Raw genomic sequence first — 16748 nt, 5'->3', positions numbered from 1 at the left:
GACATACAGATGGCCAATAGGCATATGAAAAAATGCTCAACATCACTAATCATTATAGAAATGCAAATTAAAACCACAATGAGATATCACTTCACACCAGTCAGAATGGTGCTTATCAACAAAACAACACAGAATAAGTGCTGGTGAGGATGAGGAGAAAAGGGAACCCTCCTGCACTGCTGGTGGGAATGCAGACTGGTGCAGCCACTGTGGAAAACAGTATGGAGATTCCTCAAAAATCTAAAAATCGAACTTCCTTTTGACCCAGCCATCCCACTTTTAGGAATATACCCCAAGGACATCATAGAACGGCTTGAAAAGGAGAAATGCACCCGCATGTTTGTGGCAGCATTGTTCACAATAGCGAAGATCTGGAAACAGCCCAACTGTCCCTCAGAGGACGAGTGGATTAAAAAGCTTTGGTACATATATACTATGGAATACTACTCAGCCATAAGAAATGATGACATCGGATCATTTACAATAACATGGATGGACCTTGACAACATTTTACGGAGTTAAATAAGTAAATCAGAAAAAAAAACAACTAAGATGAATCCATACATAGAAGGGACATAAAAATGAGACTCAGAGACATGAACAAGAATGTGATGGCAACAGGAGCGGGAGGGTTGGGGGAGTTGGGAGGGGGTGAAGAAGGAGAGAGGGGTTAAGGGAGGGGAGGGGCACAAAGAAAACCAGATAGAAGGTGACAGAAGACAATTTAACTTTGGGGGAGGGGTATACAGCACAATCAAATGTTAAAATCAATAGAGATATTTTCTCTCAAAAAAAAAAAGGGGGGGGGAAAGTCAGGCTTTCTGTCCAGTTCTTTCTCTGGAAAATGGAAGAAAAAGAATATAGAAGTCTCCTGACTTACCAGGATGACTAAGGTCATTTGGTTTTAAGTTCTCTGAAATGATTAAGGTTATCTGAGGAACACCCTTTTGCTTTCAATAAGAGACAAAATTTACATACCACCCTATACTACACTGATCTTAGCTCTTCCTCCCTTCCTGGAATCCTGAGACTAACATTTACTTCTAGGCAAAGGAGGAGAGATAGACACTAAAAGGATTTGTGAATGTCTTTGATTGTATTACCTTGAAAGTTTTAATGTTAATCTTGTTAATGTAATGTAAAAATTGCTAATGATTGTGTCTTGCTGTCATGTATAACCAGGCTCTGAGATTTAATTGAGGGACATGATTTGGGACTGTTATGCCCCGAGTGAACCATATGTGACCAGCATATTTAACAAATCTCCTCCTTCAATAAAATTCTTCAAAATTTATCTGGACTGGGTGTAAAGCCAGAAGCTAGGGCCAGGGCCACTATCACAGCAGCCTGGCCCATGCAGGTTTGCATTGGATTCAGACAGTTGGTAAAGAAATAAATCAGCCAAAAGCAGATGGGCTGTCATCTTTAATTCTAGCTTGCACCTGGTGGGCAAGTAAAAATACACACTGGGCTCCAAAACCCACTCACATTCAGTGCTCACAAAGCCACTGATTTATCCGAGTTTCCTAGAGTCAAAGGTTTCTAGCTCACCAGACTTATTCACCTCTCTTCCCCATCTTTTTCCTTATCCCAAATACAAACTCTACACAAACTGGCATCTCACTCAGCACTCCACCATCTTGGCTGCTTCTCCTAGCCTCCTGCATGTGGCCTTTCTCTGCTCTCCTCTGATCTCTCTTGCTAATCTCAGGAACCAAGAGCCCAAGTTCCCGCTTCATCCCCATTTTATAGTGTAGAAATCCAAACTCTTAATCCAATATACAAAATAGGGTAGTGTCTAATACAGTCACTTCTCTGAGGCATGATTGTACCGCCCTACAACAAAAAGGGTAAAAAAGGCTTAATCTCAAAACCAGGCCCCAGGCTACAAGGATTCTGCCTGCCTTTAGCCCACCCCAACACACATTAATATCACCTGGGCCATGGCCTCCTCATGTTATCTTTAACAAAGTGAGCATAATACATTGTATATTCCCAACACTGGGTGTCTCTAAGTAAACCCGATGGAGTAAGGTACAGTGCCTTTCAGAATCTGGGGTATGGTGCTGTATAACATTACTTTCTTTCCAGCTCTTCTAACCCTCCATCTAGACCCCTGTAAGAAAGTTATCTGTATGGCCAGTAGGCACGGCCATCATCACAGACACCTGGCCCATGCAGGTTCACATTTGATTTGGACAGACAGTAATGAAACAATGGAGCCAAGAACTGGTGGGTCAACAACTTTAATCCTAGCTTGCACCTGATGGGCAAGTAAAAACACACAGTGGGCTCCAAAATCCCACTCATTCAGTGCTCACAAAGCTACTGACTTATTTGAGTTTTCTAAAATCAAAGGTTTCTAGCTCACCAGACTTACTCACTTCTGTTCCCCATCTCCTTTTCTCTGCACAAACTGGCTTCTCACTCAGCACTCCACCATCTCAGCTGCTTCTTTTGGCCTTTTCTGTGTGGCCTCTCTCTTCCCTCCTCTCTGCTTTCTCCTCTAATACTAATCTCAGGAACCGAGAGAGAACAAGCTCATGGTCTGCCCCAGTTTATAGTGTAGAAATCCAAAACCTTTAATCCAATATACAAACAAGAAAGTCTCTGATACAAAGTCACTTATCTGAGACATAATGGGATTGATTCCTCATAAGAGTGCACCACCCCACATCATGCAATCAGTCAAAGGTGTGGGGAAAAGCTTAGTCTTAAAACTAAACTTATGTTAATCCAAATTTGGAGGGACCCAAAACATGAAAGACAGAAATAAGGTTCGTAGTTTACACACCAAAGCTTTATTGTTTAGCTTGGCCAAGTGGCAGCAGCTCTGACAGAAATCTGAGGGAGAGCACACCGGCCCTTTGTTCTACTTAGTTTTTATAGTTTTGTAAGTGGGAGGTACAGAAGCAAAAATTGCAATTAGGAGCCCCTTACCACTATTGGTTATAGTCATATGTCCTTTAACATGATAGGACCACGTTCAATTTGCAAGCTATACATTATTTTGGAGAAAACAAAGTTTACAAGCCAACACAATGGTAGAAAGATGTCTCTTTACATATTAAAGGCATTCCTATATTATCTAGTGTTTATCTGCTATCTCTCTGTCCAGAGTCACACACACATTTACATAGGAGAGGTAGTTTCGGTGGGGACAAATGCCCGCAAATGACTCATTGCTATAAGAAAAGGTTTATTTTGGCTTTTCTCTTCCTGCACCTGGCTATCCATTCACCCCTTTCCCCACAGGTGTGGTGGAATGTCTGGGAATCCATGTTTTCCTCCCCTTGCATTTACAATACAATGCCAAGGGCCATCCTGGTTATGCCAATCACACAGTACAGAGACTATTCTCACAATTTCTCTGCACACCTTCATCCAAATTAATAAAATGTTCTCCAAGCCTCCCAAAACATTAATATTAATTCTGTAGCCTTTGGTACCCCACAACACCTGCGGGTGAAATGGCTCAGTGGCTCCTCACTTAGAGCTGTAACGACCCGACCTGCTTACAGCCTGTCCCCCACACCCAATACAAACTATAAGTGAGCAAACATGTAAACATTATATTTACAAACTTATTTGACCAACATTATCATTACATCGACATGTTATCAAATGAATAAACATTAAATTAAAAAATACCAAATTTAATCAATGATAGCCTTATAAAATAATTTCAAAGGAACAATGATGAAAATACTACTTCCAAGGCCAGATTGCTCAAAGCTTCCAGGGTGAGCTTTCTGACAAAGGTGAATATGCCCTGGGGCCATATTCAGCCAAGATGGTGCCATTTAATATTATCAAGAGCATGGGAATCTGGCTGGATGTTAATTCTGGGCTCTGAATAGAAGGAACACCTCCTCACAAGCACCTACAATGCAGAGGACATTCCCCAGGACACACAGTGATCCTGCCCCAAAGCTCAATAGTACTCAGAAGACAAACCCTACCCCACAAGAAACAGGATGAGTGACATACAATACAAACAGCAGGTCATTCTGCTGATCTTACACGGGGAGCAGAAGCGTATTCCCTACAAACAGTCCGGGAGCTCTTCTCTTCTGGTGGCCAGCTGCACCTCCTCCCTGAACCTCTAGCTCGCTCGCATCCTCTCTGTCCCATCCCACACCCCATTATTCCCAGGCCCCGAGGATACACTCATGTTTATCCGAGCTCTGCACCGCCCGACTAGTGAACTGTGGCCCCTGCCCGGAAGCCTCACACCTCAGGTACACGGCCTTGCTGGCTCTTCCTCTGCATCTCATCTCAAACCTGCCCGAGGCCCAATTTCCCTCAGCCAAGCCCCACCCCGCATCTATGCCGGGCCCCACCTCTCACCTCTCTGCTGATTCTGCCTTAGGCCTCCCGACAGGACCAGCAGCTCACACACAACTTCAGTTTTCAATGATTCATTTACATGAAAACAGCCATGAAACTGGTACACTCCTTTACATTTACTTTAGCAAAATAAATTCATTGTCATTTTATAAAACTAAAAACTGCCATTGAAAATGCCTTCTTTAGAGAATATAAACAGGAATCACAGCATAGGAGACATTCTGAAATGCAATAACCCTAAAGGGACACGATGATTTCAAGGGAAATGGTAGAAAAACTGCGCAGTGGGGTGAATAAAGGTTGACGGTCATTCCAAGGAAAATACTACAAGAATTAATAAATATAAATGCAACAATTAATTCCTTCTCACAGTCACAGCAAAAACTTATTGTGAAACCCTCCTGTATTAGGAAAACCTTATACAAATAGATATTATACAACTGTTGTTAAGATTTAGGGCAAAAATCATCACTGCAAACAGTAGCGCTTCCTATCGATAAGCTTTAGTCACTCGGTGATTCCAACTTTTCCTGTACTTAATATAAACTCCATAACACAAACTCCCACTTACATCACAGTTACAAAAAAAAAAAAAGAAAGAAAAACTATCATTGAAATATATTCAACACATCTCTCATTCAGAGACGGATCGTCACTCCTTCAAAAGTGATAGCCTGCTTCAAAAAAATCAGTAAGGCCTGACCTGTGGTGGCACAATGGATCAAGCACGGATCTAGAACGCTGAGGTCGCTGGTTTGAAACCCTGGGCTTGCCTGGTCAAGGCACATATGGGAGTTGATGCTTCCAGCTCCTCCCCTTCTTCTCTCTCTCTCTGTCTCTCCTCTCTCTCTCTCTCTCTTCTCTAAAATGAATAAATAAAAATTGAAAAAAAAAGTAAAAAAAAAACCCTTGGGCTTGCCCAGTCAAGGCACATATGGAGTTGATGCTCCCTGCTCCTCCCCCTTCTCTCTCTCTTTCTCTCTCTCTCTCCTCTAAAATAAATAAATAAATAAAAATTTAAAAAATCAGTAAGGACAGAACAAACCTTATGTCAGTGCTGGTCAACCTGGTCCCTTCCGCCCACTAATGGGCATTCCAGCTTTCATGGTGGGCGGTAGTAAGTTGTTTTATAAAGATTTATTCTGCCAAACTTAGTGAAAATCAGACATAAAGTATTTGGTAAATAATTATTGTTATATGCTTTAACTTGCTGTAACTCTGCTTTATAAATTTTATAAAATAAAGTTACTTCCCTATTTTATAAATCACCATTACTGTGGAACCGGTGGGCGGTTAGAAAATTTTACTGCCAACAGAGATACAAAAGTGGGTAGTAGGTATGAAAAGGTTGACTACCTCTGCCTTATGTGCATTCCGCCTTAGTAGAGGATCCGCTCTACAGCGCACCTGCACTACGATGTCATTCCCTGAGATGCCCACACGAGGGCGCCAGGCTTTCGCGCTGATGGCATATTTGAGAAGAACCGCATTAGACTAGACACAGAGGTATCACCATAGAAACGGTGTATCTTCCCCTCCTGGCCTTCCTCTAGAAATCCGCAACAAAAAAGTAACTACAGAGCTCTTCTCACTACAAGTTACCAAATGAAGTTCTCAATAACACACAAAATGAATTAAACTGGCAGTCACAATGCCACTGGAACTGAAACGTAATAAAAAACACTGCACACGATACACAGTCTTCACTGCACAGATGAGCAAGAAAAAAAACCCTGACTGGTCCCCCACTTTCTCACTTTTCTTCAGAACCTATGTTACCACATCGAATGCACCTCATCTTCACGTCGCCTCGACGACTGCCTCCCTCAGAGCCCAGGGTGGCGGTCCCCACGCCTCTTCCCACCGCGGGTCCGGACTGCGCGGTTCTGAGCCCGCCCCGCACCTCTCTTCTCCCCGCCGCTGCCTCCCGCCTCCTTCCTGCGCGCCTCGGGCCTCGGGGGCCCGCCACACCCCTCCTCATTCTTCTAGGTTTCAGGGACCCATCAAAAAAAAAAAAACCAGGGACTTTATAAAATTAAAATCAACTATTTAAAAAAAACTATTCACACAATAAAAACACAAACCAGAAATGGAAAGGACATGTTTACTCACCATGTACCTGATGAAACATTTCTGTTCCATAAACCGACAAAACCACAATGCATTTCTGATCAATACTCACATAGCACTCTGAAACAAATAGCCCCACTGAAAATGAATTCTTATCTAAACAGACTCCAGGTGGAGGAACACAGTGTGGACAAGAAAGGGTTCAGTGGAATGAGACCTCCTCCTGATCCGATAGAAATTCATGAATTGAACAGGTCGAGGTGGGAACTCACACCCTGGCACATCACTTCTTTACCAAAAGGCTTCTCTTTGCCATCACTGAGCTGTGTCTGGCCACTCTGTGCATCAATAGGATCATACCTTTGACCTGCCCCTGACAGTCCCCTCCTGCAAAACGGTGACAGCACAAACTCTTTTCTACTTGCTCATCCTGTCTGGCTCTGGCTCTCAGGCCCTCGTGGAATCTTCCCTCCTTTCTTTTATTTCACATGCATTAAAGAAATTACCTCTCTCTCTACCCTCTAAAATAAATAAAACAAAAGAACAAACAAAAAATAATTAAAATAAAAAGACTGGGCTTGCCTGGTCAAAACACAAATGGGAGTTGATGCTTTCTGCTCTTCCCCCCTTCTGTCTCTGTCTCTCTCTCTCCACTCTCCAAAATGTTTTTTTAAATAAAGAAACAAATTTAAAAATTGTTACAATGAGAGCCTCTGCAAGATTGGAGATCTGTTGCAGTAATATAATGTTATAGTAATTAAATATATAGAAATATAAAAAATATAGAAGATATATGAAAGTAATTAAGATATAATATTAAAAATAAGAAAATTAAATAAAGTTATGCCATCTGGATAGGAATTAATATAGTGTGTGTAGATGTGATAAACAGACTCTGACTTTCAAGCAAGGCCCAGTTAGTGTGTGTATGAAGTTATACATAGATAAGAAGTGGCTTGATGTCATAACTTTGTAAGTTAACTGTTGTAGTAATATAATGTTATAGTAATTAAATATATAGAAATATAAAAAATATGGAAGATATATAAAAGTAATTAAAAATAATATTTAAAATAATTAAGAAAATTAAATAATTTTATTTAATTAATATAGTGGGTGCAAATGTAATAAACAGACTGACTTTCCAGCAGGGCCCAGTTAGTGTGTGTGTGAAGTCATATTTATATAAGTGGAATGGTGTCATATCTCTGTAATATGATAAACAGACTCTGACTTTTCAGCAGGGCCCAGTTAGTGTGTGTGTGAACTTATACATAGATAAGAAGTGGCTTAGTATCACAACTTTGTAAGTTAATGTAAATAACATCTTAAAGTTTGACCAGTACCAATCTCAGACAGAAAAGCGAAAGCAATAGTTTAGAAGAAAGCCAGAAAATTCAGTAAAGTCAGAGAGTTGTTTTACCTACCTCCTTGATTTCTCTGCCAAATTGTCTAAATTGTTGAATTTGGAAACCATGAAGCATCTACCAGAGGACTTCTCAGACCCACAGGAAGACCAGGAGACCTGAAAACATGTCAGGTGGCATGCCTCTCCTTGAGATTCAAGCAGGGATTGGGCAGCCTTCTGGAGAAACCAGCCGATTCGGAGTGCCTCTACCCAGTGTTGTGAAATACCATAGGCCCCACATTTGGCACCAAATGTTATAAAGTACCCAATCCACAATTCCACGTGTTTTCATAGAGACACCAAGTTCAGATAAATTTTGAAGAGTTTTATTAAAGGAGGAAATTTCTTAAATATGTCGGCCGCCTATAGCTTACATGGGGCAGCAGTCCCAAATCGTGTGCATCTATAATATTTTAGGGGCTGGTTATATACCCTTAAGTATATATGGGCTGAGGAAAAGCCTGACATCATGGTATAAGCTTTGTTATAACCTACACAGGTATCGGAAAAGGATGAAAGGTGGATGGGACACAATTTTTTAGCAAGTTTATAACATTCGTCTACTCTACAGGGTTTAAAAAAAGATATTTTTACATATTAAAATTTAGAAGGCAACAGTTAATTTACATAATAAAAGACATTCCTATAATTTTTAGTGTTCATTTGTTATTCCTTTGTTTAGAGATACAGATATTAACTACATGCTTTCAGGAGGGGAGAAGTAGTTTCCATGGGGACGAATGCCTGTAAATGGCCTGTTAATATAAGAAATTGTTTATTTTAATTTTTTCTCTTTCTGCACCTGGCTAGCTATTTACTCATTTCCCCATAGGTGTGTGGGAAGGTCAGATAATCCAAGTCTCCTTCCCCTTTCCATTTACAACAGAATGCCATCAGCCATCTTGGTTTTATACTAATCACATAAGTACAAAGATTATTTACAAAATCTCTCTGTATGCCTAGCCCAAATTAATGAAATGTTTTTTAAGCTTCCTAAAATATTAATATTAATTTTGTAGCTTTTGGTATCTTACAACAGGTGGAAGCTCAGTGTTGACAAATGCCATCATCTTGGACCCACTGGAGAGTTCTTAAATAAAGTCTGATATTGGCTGCAGCAACAGGCTTCTGCTCTGATACACTCTTATTTTTCATATTCAAATGTCTATACAATTTTTGAGATGTTGGTTTTTCTTCTGACTTTAATTAGTTGTTGGATCCAGGAGGAGTAGTTTATTTTCATTTTATTTATTTATTTTTTTGTAAAGTACTCAATCCACAATTCTGTGGGTTTTCATAGAGACACCAAGTCCAGATAAATTTTGAAGAGTTTTATTAAAGAAGAAAATTTATTAAATATGTCAACCACATATAGCTTACACAGGGCAGCAGATGCAAATTGTGTGCATCTATAATATTCTAGGGGCTGGTTATATACCCTTAATATTACATGGGTGGGGAAAAAGCCTGACATCATGGAATAAGCTTATAACATTTGTTTTCTCCTATATAGGTTTGGGAAAAGGATGAAGGTGGAGATAGAAACAATTCATTAGCAAGTTTATAACATCTGTCTATAGGATTCATAAAAAGATGCTTTTACATATTAAAACTTACAAGGCAACACAATGGTAAAAATGTCACTTTACATATTAAAAGATATTCCTATATTTTCTAGTGTTCATTTGTTATTCCTTTGTTTAAAGATACATACATTAACTACCTGCTTTCAGGAGGGGAGAGGTAGTTTTTATGGGGACAAATGCCTGTAAATGGCCCATTAATATGAGGTTTATTTTAATTTTTTTGTTCCTACACCTGGCTAGCTATTGACTTGCTTCCTTATAGATGTGGGGTGAGGTCAGAGAATCCAAATCTCCTCCCCTCTGCATTTACAATTCAATGCTATTGGTCATCCTGGTATGATGCTAATCACACAACTACAAAGATCATTTACAAAATCTCTCTTAATGCATAGCTCAAATTAATAAAATATTCAAGCTTTTAAAAATATTAATATTAATCCTGTAGTTTTTGGTACCTTACAACAATCCCTACTGTTTTATTTCCTGAGTCAAATTATTTACTTAATTTACTAAATAGCATGAAGCTGTTGTGTAGAAGATATTAACTTATAACATGTAATAGATATTTAACAAACAGCATTAATAGCAATACAGTTCACTAAAGAAACAAAAAATACTGATTGATTTTCTAAAAATTGTACAAACCTTTTGCAACTTACATAAAATTATTTGGCTTTTATAACAATTTACTTTTTGTCAGAACTCTTTCACCTTTAATGACAATTAAGTTGACTTTCTTTTTACCCTAGTTTCCGTTTACACAAAGTCTGATTAAAAGGAAGTCCTTAGTAAGTTTCTTTATGCATTTGCTGTACATAAGCCAACCAGAATCCAGTTTGTGGTTGAAAAAGGGCACGCCATCTTTGTACCTTAGCAGCAGTGGGAGTAGTCAGGATCACGGTGTGTGGACCCATCCACGTGGGAGTCTGTCCTTGACTTATGTACTTGATCTCCTGGTAATTCTGAAAGTGCCTCTTGGACAGTCTTTTGAACAGTTTGCTGAGTAACCTGTAAATCCTGCAAGTACTTAGGGAAAGGGTGGTTACATTACATTTCCTATTTGATTCATGCACTTTATTTGCCCTGAACCTTTGGGTACCTGTGGGCACAATGTAACTTCAAATTAGTTTCTAGTTAATTTTGGGGTTTTTTTCTACTAGCTTTGAGACTGTAGACACAAATACATGTCCAATATTAGAATGGGCAAGCTAAATCTGAAAAGAACCATATATAGCAATTTCCTAACAATTGTCAATTATTTTATTAAAGTGTATTTCTAAATGTTTACTTTGAAAAATTCATTTTCTGTTGGTAAAATCTTTTTCTAATTGGTTTTGAATAAACCTTTGGCAATAAGGATCCCAAGACCCTACTGGTTTTGGGTGGCATCTTTCTATTTAAATTCCTATGTCCTGATTTTGAGACAGCCTGGAAAAATATAAAATAAACAATAAAATTCAAATAGGTAATGTTAACAAATACTATAACAAGCATCTTAATACAATAAAATGACTAAAGCCTATTAGTTTATTAAACAAAGCAAAGTTCTAACTAATATAACAGGATCCAAAATAAAATTGTTACAGTCACAAATGTTCTTAACATATTAATGTAATTTCACTAAATCTATGTTGACAGCATTGCTGCTTTATATTATTTACAAATGAACCTAATTTCTATTTCAGTCTGAGAAATGTCCTAAGTAGCATGAGTCATTCATATTCAGGAAAAGTATACAAGGCACTGGAACTGTGGTCACATTTCTACACTTTGCAGCTAGAGACTAAGCCCTAATAATTGTTTCTAGCTGGAATTAGGAGCAGGTCCCAGCCTACAATAGGCATGGGGCATTGAGAAAAGAGGAATAAAGAAGACACTATACATTAAACAAAGTGACAGAAATTAGACAGTTAATACCCACAGTAGAGCTCTTCAAGAGATAAATAAAACTTAACTATTCAGGCAAGGCATAGTAAATGGCCCTCGTGTTTACAAGAAATGAGATCAGTTTTAACTGCTACTTGGAAGAAATACCTTAGGTTTTTAAAAGGTGCCGTGAGATGCGGCCAATAGCCTTGGGCACCTTTTAGCCTTCAGTGGTAAATCCGAGTAGGCTGGGTAAGGTCAGGTCACAGGTAGCTGGATTAGGGTTGGAAGAGACTGAACCCTCACTCCATGGAGCAAGGGGGCAGCTTACTTTCTCGTGTCCCTTTTTCTCTCAGCAGAGGTATGTATCATGGTGGGGCTGAGAAGCCTGGCAGGCCTCACCTCAATGACCTACCTTTCCAATTTTGAAGCAGGGCCCTGATGGAATTCTATGAAGCCTCTTTGGGAATTTGGAGCCTTTAAGGGTAAATGCCAGAAGCTGGTATTTTCCAGATCTCTTTTGGGCTCCACTTGCCTTTTCTGTCTCCTTTATTGGTCATTATAGACCTTAAAAGCCATGCTCAGAAGATCTCACTGAGGGACTTGAGGGCCATTTTCTGTCTATAAAAACTCTTGGAAAAAGACAAAAGCAGGCTTATTAGCTGGATAAAATCAGGAGAAACAGGTTTTGGTGTCTCCTTTAGGATTCCAGAGTCTCTTTGTTGCTGAATATCTCAGTACATTAGCATTCAAAAGAAATGTTAAACAAAGAGCATGATAAAATAGATTTGCAGGAGTTCCAGGATATAACTCCTTTCCTTATATTACTTAACATTGAACAATATTGTTGTAAAATTATGATAAATTAAATATTACATAAAAAGACATTATTAACAACTTCTAATACTAAACTAAGATTTCAGTATCACGAGGCTATAAAAAAGCAAATAAAAATTAACAAAGGCCTTTGAAATAACATAATTTTAACACGGAAATACTTTTTTCAAGAAAAATATTAGGGAAAAAATAAGTCACCACTCTTAACCTAGTGGTTGGAAAACCTATTAGTTAATAGCGCCAATTACTAACAGTACAATAGCTAAATTTTCCTTTAAGAGCCAAGTTTTAAATTTGAATTATATATGTAGGCACCTTCCAAATTGAGGCAGCGCCCACACTTGGCTCTTCATTTGAGAGCTATTCCTAAGAGGACATAATGGCCTACTGTGGCCTGCGAGCTCATTGCGAATCACAGTTTGCTGACCAGGGTTCTTAGGAGAGGAGGAAAGGAGGAGGCATCTGACATGCCTGCCCCTCTTTGCACAACCCAGGGGCTGACTGAATGCTAGGTGGCCAAGTGCAGGATGGCAGCAGTGGCGAGGCTCCAGGCTCATTCCCAAAGTGGCTCCCATCTTTCTCAGGGCTCCTGTTCCCTTCTCCTTTACTGCAGGATTAGGGACACAATTTCTATGCAAGAGCTGGCATGGATGAGGGGGAGTTTGGACCCAGCATTTCCAAAAACCAAGCCAACTTTCATTTTCTCCCCTGAGCAGCTGTTTAGTTTTATTTTTTACAAAAAAAGCAGCAATTAAAAATACAATTTTTATGAATTTACCTTTCTAACAGTGGTCTGCTTAGGCTATATGAGTTTTCTAATTTTTTCCTCAATTCCCTAAAAATACTTTTTACAATTTTTACTATTTTGGTTAATGCAGTGTGTCTCCCTTATGAACTCCATGCCTTCTACATAACTGAGAGACTTGGAGAGACTCCACCATCTCCTTGGCCCTGTGGGAGAGTGTTGAAATTTTTCTCTAATTTTTTACACCAGTGGAGGGCAACTAGCTATTATCCCAACCCACAGAGGGGTTATTTCTAATAATTTTATTTTCTATAATCGTATTACTCATGATTTTATTACTCCTTCTGGAGCTGCAATTTAATTTAAGAAACTGCCATTTAACTAGCAAGGTTCACACCTATGGTTTAACTTCTAAATAATATTTCTCTCCTTTAACATTTTCTAAAGCAAAATTCTATTTTTTGTTGTTGTTGTTGCAAAGTTCTAATTTTTAATACTATTCCCACTCTATATTTTTCAAATGGGCAAAACCTCTTTTGGTCAGTAGGTGGATATTTGAAACTAGTTTTCATTCTATATTTTTAGTCACCTTACACTTACTTTATTGCCTTTCCCCGTCACTATGTACACAGCAAGCTGAACCCTAGCCTAGCAATACATGTGGAGGTGGCAGTGGGGCTCGCCTCTTGGTGCTCAGCCTTCTGCCTGGGTGCTCTGTGGTGGTGAGGGCAGGAGCAGGCTAGGGGAGGAGGAGGCATGTCCATGTTTGCCTCTCCACAGCCGTGTCCCCACTCCATCATTCCACACACAACGCATCCCTCCTTGGGTTTTCTATTACTCAAACTGCATATTTGCTAGTCTTTTGGCTCTAGTGTCTGGATAAACACTTTCAATTTGCGGGCTTTGCTTTTCTTTCTTCCCCATGGCTGCTTGTAATATGGGACATTTATTTTTCCAATGACCCTCTTCCTTACAATAAGTGCATTGATTGTTTTCTTGCTGAGTCCTTTTTTTCTCAATTTTTTTCTTCTCTATTTTGCTTCTTTGGGGTTCCCTCATTCTTAAAAGAGTTGGTCTCTTAAAGTGCTGCTACTATTGCCTTAGTTATTCTTTTATCTGTTTCACATTCAAATCTGGTTTGACTATGAAGACGTGACACCCTCTTTGTATGGAGTAAGCTTTTAGCCATTGAGTTGGATTTATTGTTAAAATTAGCCATTGATCATTATATGGAAACTGAATGGGACAGCCTGCATTTCCAGTTACTATATTCCAGACTGCCTTTACTATCTGGGGCCAATCAATGGCCATTTCAACCCCAAAACTAGGCCATTCTGATTCACAGAGAATGTGAAGCCTTTACTTGGATCATTTAATTTTATATTCACAGTTGTCTTCATAAGCTTCTTGAAAGTGCTTTAAAAGATAACCTAATGGGGTCTTCTGTGAACTGGCCCCTCCTTTTATATTTAATACCCAAGGCCACCAATTACAGAATTAAAACTACTTCAGAAGAATCCAGAAATTAGTTCACTAATAAAACAAGGAAGATAAGACAGATAATTAACTAGCACCCAGAATAAAGGGTGTTTGACTATACAGGTATTAATTATTACAAAAGACAAGGGAAGAAGCCAACAGAAGAGAATTATTTCCTTCAGAGGAGAAGCTAACATGGCTGCCCTGTAGCTAATTTGAGAACAAAAAGAGAACAACGATTCACCACTTAAGATAGCATTTTAGTCAGAAGCTTTCAATTTGGCACAAAAGACCTAAACCAGGCCTTAAAACAAATACATTTAGTCATTAAACAAAAGACTTACACACACACACACACACACACAGCACACACATGCACACACACGAGCATGCCTTCATAAATGAGGGAAGGGCTCCCCATCGTGGCCTCTTAGGACTTTACTTTTTTTTGTGGTACCCAGGCCACAAGGACTTTATACTTACAGTCAGTAATTTTAGACAAATCTAAAGAAAAGAAAGACTAAGATCTCAACAAACACAGAGAAGTCTCAGGAAGATCAGAGCGAGATCAATCCAGGATAGTTCAGCCTCCACTGATTCAGTGCAATGCAAGACTGACTAGTCCCGGATGGACTCAACCTCAACCATGTCCTCCCAGAGATAGAAATAATTGTTCCCACTTTTGGCATTTTACTGAGAGCCCAACTAGATACCTCCAGAAGTCCTGGGCAGAATAAAGTTTCTACTAATACCTCTCTTAGAGAAACTGATGTCTCTGAAGGCCCACTGCAGAACTGACAGACCTGATTCACTCGGTTCTCATTAATGTCCATCTAAAGTACCAGCAGATATCCCCGAGAGCCTGAAGCAGGAACCAATCCCCTACAATTGTCCTTACAAATTATAACCAGATGTTCCCCAGTGAAACCCAAAGCAGGACCACTAAAACTCCCCACTGATGTCATGGTCTTGGGGAGTGTACTGCAAACATATGACCATGTCTAATATATTTTACTGTACACCAAAACAGAAAGAATATAAACTAGTTAAAACAGCAACATAATTCTGAAGGCCCTACATACTCCACTGGAGTTCCACATCTCCAAAGTCACAATTCAGTAAAGCCTCAAATCCACACTACCTACTTTTAGTGCAAAACAGAAAAGTGAAAGCAAGAGTTCAGAGGAAAGCCAGAAAATTTAGTAAAGCAAAAAGAGTTGCTTTACCTACCTCCTCAAGTTCTCTGCCAAATTATCCAAATTGTCAAATTTGAGAACCGAGAGGTGTCTACAGGAGAATTGTCCAGACCCCACAGGAAGACCGGGAGCCCAGAGAACACTTCAGGTGGTGCATCTCTTTGAGATTCAAGCAGGAATGGCAGGGTTTTGGAGAGGCCAGCCTATTTGAGGTGCCTCTACCAGGTGATGCGAAAAACTCTTGGCCTTGCGTGGGAGTGAAAAGTTGTAAAGTACCCAATCCACAATTCCGTGGGTTTTCATAGAGACACCAAATCCAGATAAATTTTGAGGAGTTTTATTAAAGTAGAAAATTTCTTAAGTATGTCGGCTGCATATAACTTACACGGGGCAGCAATCCCAAATTGTGTGCTTCTATAATATTCTAGGGGCTGGTTATATACCCTTAATTATACATGTGCATGGAAAAAGCCTGACATCATGGCATAAGTTTATAACCTTTGCTTTCTCCTATATAGGTTTGGGAAAAGGATGAGGGGGAGAATGGGACACAATTATTAGCAAGTTTATAACATCTGTCTATAAGATTCATAAAAAGTAGCTTCTACACATTAAAACTTACAAGGCAACACAATGGTAAAAATGTCACTTTATATATTAAAAGATATCCCTATATTTTCTAGTGTTTATTTACTATTCCTTTGTCCAAAGATACATACATTACCTACATGCTTTTAGAAGGGTATAGGTAGTTTCCATGGGGAAAAATGCCTGTAAATGGCCCATTAATATAAGGAAAGGTTTACTTTAATTTTTCTCTTTCTACACCTGGCTAGCTATTCACTTGCTTCTTTATAGGTGTGCAGGATGGTCAGATAATTCAAATCTCCTCCCCTCTGCATTTACAATACAGTGCTATCAGCCATCCTGGTATGATGCTAATCACACAAGTACAAAGATCATTTACAAAATCTCTCTGCACGCCTAGCCCAAATTAATAAAATGTTCTATAAGCTTCCTAAAATATTAATATATATTAATTCTGTAGCTTTTGGTACCTTACAACATTTTCTCCTGTGAGGATGGACATGATAACTGCCAAGCCTCTTACTTGTAAGACCAGAAACCGTAAGTCTTGCATTAGTCACCTTTTATCTCTTGGCTTCTTGTTCCCTATTTATAAAATAATAGGATCAGATCACACCGTGGTG

This window comes from Saccopteryx bilineata, unplaced genomic scaffold (genome assembly GCF_036850765.1).
Source record: "Saccopteryx bilineata isolate mSacBil1 unplaced genomic scaffold, mSacBil1_pri_phased_curated manual_scaffold_14, whole genome shotgun sequence".
Lineage (NCBI taxonomy): Eukaryota > Metazoa > Chordata > Mammalia > Chiroptera > Emballonuridae > Saccopteryx > Saccopteryx bilineata.
The sequence above is the reverse complement of the archived record's forward strand: the minus strand, read 5'-3'. Positions refer to the sequence as shown.